Raw genomic sequence first — 7,727 nt, 5'->3', positions numbered from 1 at the left:
TAAAGCCCTTGACTGATAATTTCAACATTTTGATAACTGCTTAATCTGCTGCTGTTGAGTGATTTATCTCTGGAAAATGGCTTTCTTATTACAGTACTTTGCCATATAATTTTAGAATGTATTCTGAACAATGTCAACTGAAGAATGGTAGAGTCTGAGATCAAGAGTATTTATAGGTGGAGATGAATACAATTATTTCTCTGCTACAATGGTAGCAAATGATTCACTTGGGTTTGGGTTTTGTTGTTGACTTTGTTGCCCTTCAAATTCTTCACTGAGGGACTGCCTAAATCATGTGCTTGGTGTGAGCCCCATGGTGCTAGAACTTTGTTATCAGTTTTTCTGCTTTAACCTCAGCTCTCAGAATGTGTTTCAGTTCAGTTCAGTCGCTCAGTCATGTCCGACTCTGTGACCCCATGAATTGTAGCACAGCAGGCCCCCTGTCCATCACCAACTTCCGGAGTTTACCCAAACTCAGGTCCATCGAGCCATCTCATCCTCTGTCGTCCCCTTCTCCTGCCCCTAATCCGTCCCAGCATCAGAGTCTTTTCCAATGAGTCAACTCTTCTCATGAGGTGGCCGAAGTACTGGAGTTTCAGCTTTAGCATCAGTCCTTCCAATGAACACCCGGGACTGATCTCCTTGCAGTCCAAGGGACTCTCAACAGTCTTCTCCAACACCACAGTTCAAAAGCATCAATTCTTCAGCACTCTGCCTTCTTCACAGTCCAACTCTCACATCCAAACATGACCACTGGAAAAACCATAGCCTTGACTAGACGGACCTTTGTTGGCAAAGTAATGTCTCTGCTTATGAATATGCTATCTAGGTTGGTCATAACTTTCCTTCTAAAGAGTAAGCGTCTTTTAATTTCATGGCTGCAATCACCATGTGCAGTGATTTTAATGACTGCCAAACAATGGGTCGCTCTTCACATTCTTTTCTCTTTACCAGTGGTAACTGTCTGTTGCCTTTACTCAGTTCTGAACTCATGGTAGGGGCAGGGAGTGGGTTTTTGGTTTATCTGATGAAAGCTCAGTTGTAGACAGCATCTGTGTCCCTGAAAATCAGGAAGGGGGTTGTGGAATTATTCTTGTTTCTCTCATCTCAGTGACAGTCATATTTGGACTTGTATTTGTAGAGTTTATTAAACAGATGAGATAATTTTGCTCCTCCTTGCTCCCAGCAATAGCACATCTCTGCTTTATACAGCACAGGATTGTGACTCGTAAAGTCTTTCTAGTCCAAACCCTAGCGGCAGACATTTTTGATTCTATCACTTTCTCAGAAGCAGTGATCTTTTCTTGGTTTCTGATGTCAAAAAGCAAAGCTCTTAACCCTTCCCCAGAAGCTGATGAGTTTTGCTTCTACACAAACATTGGATCTTTGCCTGGTCCCTGGTTAAAAGACAGTTTGCTGTCCCTTCCTCAGCAGTGTAAAGCATTTTTCTTCCTAACGAGAAGAGCCCATGCAAATGCACCATATCTTGAGACTGTTCTGCCTTCACTATGCCTGCAGCAGTTATGGGGGTATTTCTGGTTTCCTGCCCTGCTCTCATTCCTTTCCATGAGCCCCTAGAAAAGAGCTTATGAGTGAGTGAACACTGTCTTGTGTCTGATGCCCCCAGTTATTCTAAACTTTTATGCTGCTTCAAATTCATCCTTTTTATTAAAATTTTTTATGATTTCTTCTTACCTGCAATGCTCGCTTCTGTAGCACACATACTAAAATTGGGACGATACAGAGAAGATTAGCATGGCCCCTGAGCAGGGATGACATGCAAATTCATGAAGTGTTCCATGTTTCTTTTTTTGGACTTCCCTGGTGGTTCAGACGGTAAAGCGTCTGACCCAGGTTCAATCCTTGGGTCGGGAAGATATCCTGGAGAAGAAATCGGCAACCTACTCCAGTATTCTTGCCTGGAAAATCCCATGGATGGAGGAGTCTTATAGGCTTCAGTCAATAGTGTCGCAAAGAGTCGGACAGTGCTGAGAGACTTCACTTTCACTTTCTTACTTGCTACACCAAATATGTCCTCTGTGCTCTGCCAAAGTGAAGAAAGTTTGTGTCCTGTCTCACATTAGAGGAGCTTGCCACTTTTTGGAGCTTAGTTTACTTTGCTGTCTGACTGCCTCAGCTTTCTGATGGGTTCAAGGAAAGTTACACTTTTATCAGTTCAGTGCTCAGTCATGTCCGAATCTTTGCTACCCCATGGACTGCAGCACGCCAGGCTCCCTGTCAATTACCAACTCCCAGAGTTTACTCAAACTCATGTCTATCAAGTCGGTGATGCCATCCAACCATCTCATCCTCTGTCGTCCCCTTCTACTCCCGCATTCAATCTTTCTGAGCATCAGGATCTTTTCCAATGAGTCAGCTCTTCGCATCAGGTAGTCAAAGTATTGGAGTTTTAGCTTCAGCATCAGTCCTTCCAATGAATATTCAGGATTGATTTCCTTTAGGATTGACTGGTTTGATCTCCTTGCAGTCCAAGAGACTCTCAAGAGTCTTCTCCAATACTACAGTTCAAAAACATCAATTCTTCAGTGCTCAGCTTTCTTTATAGTCCAACTCTCACATCCATACATGATTACCGGAAAAACCATAGCTATAACTGTAAAGACATTTGTTGGCAAAGTAATGTCTCTGCTTTTTAATATGCTGTCTAGGTTGGTCATAGCTTTTCTTCCAGAGAGAAAGCGTCTTTTAATTTTATGGCTGCAGTCACCATCTGCAGTGATTTTGGAGCTCAAGAAAATAAAGTCTGTCACTGTTTCAATCATCTCCTTATCTATTTGCCATGAAGTGATGGGACCAGATGCCATGATCTTAGTTTTCTGAATGTTGAATTTTAAGCCAACTTTTTCACTCTCCTCTTTCACTTTCATCAAGAGGCTCTTTAGTTCTTCTTTGCTTTCTGTTATACGGGTGGTGTCATCTGCATATCTGAGGTTGTTGATATTTCTCCCGGCAATCTTGATTCCAGCTTGTGCTTCATCCAGCCTGGCATTTAGCATGATGTACTCTGCATATAAGTTAAATAAGCAGGGTGATAATATACAGAGACTTGACATACTCCTTTCCCGATTTGAAACCAGCCTTTTTTTTCATGTCCAGTTCTAATTTGCTTGTTGACCTGAATACAGATTTCCTAGGAGGCAGGTCAGGTGGTTTGGTATTCCCATTTCTTTAAGAATTTCCCACAGTTTATTGTGATCCACACAGTCAAAGGCTTTGGTGTAGTCAATAAAGCAGAAGTAGATGTTTTTCTGGAACTCTTTCGCTTTTTTGGTGATTCAATGATTGTTGGCAATTTGATCTCTAGTTCCTCTACATTTTTATAGATCATCCAATATTTTCTTATTTTTAGAATCAGAGCAATGTTCTCCTTTGGCTTTGTACTTCCTAAGCAGAAATGGAAATATATGAAACATTTTAAAAAGAAAATATGTTTATTGTTGAGGGATATATTTTCCTTCATCATAGAAGTTCAAAATAGAAATTCCTATTGTATTACAAAACAGAATAACTCCCCAGATATGTAGGTAGGAATAAACCAAACTATAAATCGACAATCTGGCTAATTTAGCCATCCACAGAGGAGAAAAAAAACAAAAACAATATTTTTGAAAAATAATATAACAGTACAACAAGGAATGTTCATTCTGTGCATAAAAGGGGGAAATTAACAGTTACATAAGTGTGAGATAGTGTGGGTTAAGTAAAAGTTAATATTTTTTTTACCTAGAAAACTCTTATGTTTTTAATATGTTAATATACACTCTAAAAACAAATCTACTTAGTAGTTTTAACCTTATGTGGTCAGTAAATCTCATCCCCTACCCTAAACAAAGAATTCCCTAGAACACAATGTAAGATATGCTAGTTCAGATATTTCTAACTTTGTAGGCATTAAATTTTTTGTAAGATTGCTTCATTTTTATAACCTTAATATTGTGTTTAATTCTTTATGGTCCAGTTCTATCCTGATGAAATTTCTCACAAAGTGATAAATCAGTATATTGCAAAAAAAAAAAAAAACAAACAAACAATGAAACAAAGTGTTGACAATATGACTAATTTTATATTAGCAAACTTTAGATGAATTCTATCATATTTAATACAAAATTTAATTTTATCCCCCTTGCATTCTCTTTAGTCATATCAACCATACTGTGAATAAGTTAAGTTAAATTTGGGCAGAATCATGTTTGGGCTTCTGTTGCTGAGATAATTTTTTATGTCATATTCCAAAGAACCCTTTCAAAATATCTTTCATAATTTTTATACCAAGAGATAACCACTATTTGTGTTGTAAACGAGGGGACTGGTAAATAGAAATTATCTGGATAATAGAAATTATCTTACTAACAGACTACTTTGATACCATACTAAAATGTTTATTCTGCAGAGTCGGTATACTCATCTTATGCTGCTGGAATTATACTTCACAATATTAAAAATTTTTTATCATTTCACTTATGAGATAATCTATTTATTCATAATTAATTAAATATTTAGATTCACCATCAATTTACAGGACCAACAAGGAATAATGAATTTATTATATCTGACTTTATACTGATTATGTACTCTACCCAGTAAGAAGTGAAATGAAATGTTTAGAATTTAAATACTACTTTAAAGTAAAGCCTATAAAGCCACTATGTGTGTGTGTAAATTACTGACTATTGACCAAACTTTTGTTTCTCTATTTAAATTTTTGCGCATGACATCTGCTATAAAATATATTTTAGGCTAAAGTGTACAGTTTTCTATCTGCAGCATATTGCACAAACATACTTTGCATCTTAGCTGCTTCTGTACCCAAGAAATATGTTTCAAAAGAAATAGTTAATTTCAGAATCAGAATTAGCACGGTTAACCATGGGAAAATAAAAAATATGATTTTAAAGGGTCAGATAATTGATATTTATTATAGTTGACATCATGCATTTCTTTTTACTTTTGACCTATTTGTTAGACATTTGTTTCAAATGATATGCCACACCAAAAGGATCAATCATATAATTCATAGACAATTTCCATCCTCCATGGCCAAGTGAAATTTCTTAATTCAAGATGTATAAAATATATTTTCTGTAGAAAAAAATATATAGCTAAATAAAGCTCATTTTAAAACTTTAACATCTACAGCAAAAATTTGAATGATAATATATCACAGTGTTCTAATTATCCCTATCATAGGATTGACTGTCCTATTATTAAAGATCATTCTATTGATGTTTAATTCCGAAGTAACTGATAAAATTTCAGAAGGAATGAATAAAACAGATATGAGCATAATAGATATTTACTATTTTTAAAAGCTATAGAAGAAATAAAACTTCAGAAAATCAAGTTACCAAAATAAGGTCACTTAAAGTATCAAGTTTACCTAAATATAGTAATTTGATTAATATGGGTTAATTATACTCTGGTAAACTGTTAAGTATTGAGACATTTCAAAAAGTAAGCTGATTAAATCTACAACAAGCATGGCTGCCATCTTGTGGGGACAGGAAATAATGTAGTGAGGGGCCAATCTCAGAACTTCTGTTGGCTTGTAAGTCATCATTTGATGTCCCTATACCAACTGCTTGGTATTTAATATTAATATTCCACTTAAAAATCCATATCAACATCCAGAAGAACAAATAAAAGGTCTAAAGTAAAAGAGGTCTACCAATATGTATAACTGAACTCTTATTATTAAAATTTCAACATCATGGCTAATGTATGAACAGTGGAAAAGTTATAAAATTCAGAGTTTTGACTTGAATTAATTTTAATACTAGATGAGTTTGGTAAAGTGTTTATATTTAAAAAATTATCAAATAATCTAGTTGCAAAATTTGGTTGGAATTTGCATCACATTGAGTTAGAAGAAAATATGACATTGCTCTGGTAAAGCAGCTTTACAGATTTAGGGAAAGCTTTGAAAGGGAGGAAGGAATTAAGACCTTAATATGGAGGGAAGGAAGGAAAAAAGGAAAGAAGGAAGAAAGGTAGGAAGGAAGAGAGTCTCACCAATCACTAGTGTTATGGGTAGAACAGTTGGACAGAGTAGAAAGTGATGAGTCTTGCAAGGCTGACCTAAAAATAAAAGAACATAGTATACCCAATGTGAATATGTTATTATGGTATAATATGTGTAAGAATGATTTTCTTGAAGCATATTTAAAAGTAAAAAAATGTGTTTTCTAAGTTCAAGTCCTTACCAAATTATCAGTACAACTTCTAAGGCTAAGTTTCTCATCTTTTTCTAGAAAACCAGACATTGAATAATAGAGGCCTTAAGTTCCCATTGAGCTCCTAACTTCTTTGATCTACATAGTATAAAAGTTGCCTTTTCAGCCTCTCAAACAAAAATTCCTTTCTCACTTCTACAAATGAACATCAATTATAATTTTACTTGCATATATAGTCAGTTATTGTTCTTATAGATTTTTTCCTTCATATTCATGATAAAGTTACATGATACTTAGACATCTTTTGTGTGCCTATCTGTATTTATAATACTAATCATACAGTTATGGTGAATTAGAAAGAAGGACCAAAATGCATTGTACTCCATTTATTTTCTATGGTATTCAAGTTAATTTTCTCCTAATTTTTAAGTACACTTCTCATACATTTATAGATCTTTATGCTAAAACAAAATAAATCTCTTGAGTAACTGAATATTATTGAAGAGTTCTTTAAAAATGGCTAATGTAAGTTGACTTACTGATGTTATCCTATGAGCAGTTAATTTTTAAAGTTAAGACACTGGTATTTTAAATATTTTTTTAAAGTGAAAATGAAAAATTTGTATGTTCCAAGTATTTTCATTAAGTTGCTTTCTTTATACATAGTACATTATAACAATTAAAGGAGATTGTAATTTCATGTCTTCTCAACAATAAATTAACATTCCTCCAAAATTATGTTCTTCTGTAAAAATCATTATATATTTTGCATTTTAAAGTTGCTAAGATTATCAACCATTTCTTCAAATTATTGATGTTCACATGACAACTAATGACTGAATGAAGTGACAATCTTCACATAGAAACAATAAATTCATAAATCATAGTTCAATTACATTTTTATTCCAAAATTAATAATTGGTTATAAAAGTTTAGTAAGTGAAAGTTCTGTTTTTTCTCCCAAATGTTATAATGTCACAGTTTTGAATTTCAGTGCAGCAAACTACTTGTGTAATAATGCATGAATTACAGCTAAGTTACTTTTACTGGACTAACAAATAGACTTCATCAAAAGCCTATATAAAAGTGGAGCCAAGGAATTTGTTAATTTTTCCCTCTAGAACTTAACATCTAATTTACAGATTAAAAGGCTGACTAAATATTAAATCATGATAAGCAATTTTCTAAAATAGAAAATATAGTTAACACAAAAATTAAAAATGTGTTTAAACTTATATTCCATGCAAAATCTATTAATTAGAATTCACTGGACTCAGAAATTATTTGGATGGAGGATTTTAGAATGATGAAAATGTTTTCTTCCTAACACACTAGAACAGATTTCCAGTAGAGAAGATAGTATCAATTTTCTGTATTTAGCTACCTCCAGCAATGACATTTATTAAGCAAGGACGGGGCTAGCTAATGTTTTGTAGTTCTTCCTAGTTCTCTGATTCTAAGATATTAGAGTGTTTTTTCCATGTTAATAGTTACTTCACAATTTTTTCTTGGTTGAGCATATACTAACTCATCAGT

At 34.2% G+C, this 7,727-nt stretch overlaps 1 non-coding gene across 1 annotated transcript; it reads left to right on the top strand.

The window, feature by feature from the left end:
• Positions 1-1,700: 1,700 nt before the first annotated feature.
• LOC114115493 (U6 spliceosomal RNA) lies at positions 1,701-1,807 on the top strand. Its single transcript, XR_003589830.1, has one exon. It is a non-coding gene; the product is annotated as a U6 spliceosomal RNA (small nuclear RNA).
• The last annotated feature ends 5,920 nt before the right edge of the window (positions 1,808-7,727 follow it).

The sequence above is a fragment of the Ovis aries genome, chromosome 6, assembly GCF_016772045.2.
Source record: "Ovis aries strain OAR_USU_Benz2616 breed Rambouillet chromosome 6, ARS-UI_Ramb_v3.0, whole genome shotgun sequence".
NCBI lineage: Eukaryota > Metazoa > Chordata > Mammalia > Artiodactyla > Bovidae > Ovis > Ovis aries.
This window is presented reverse-complemented; position numbering and strand designations above follow the sequence as displayed.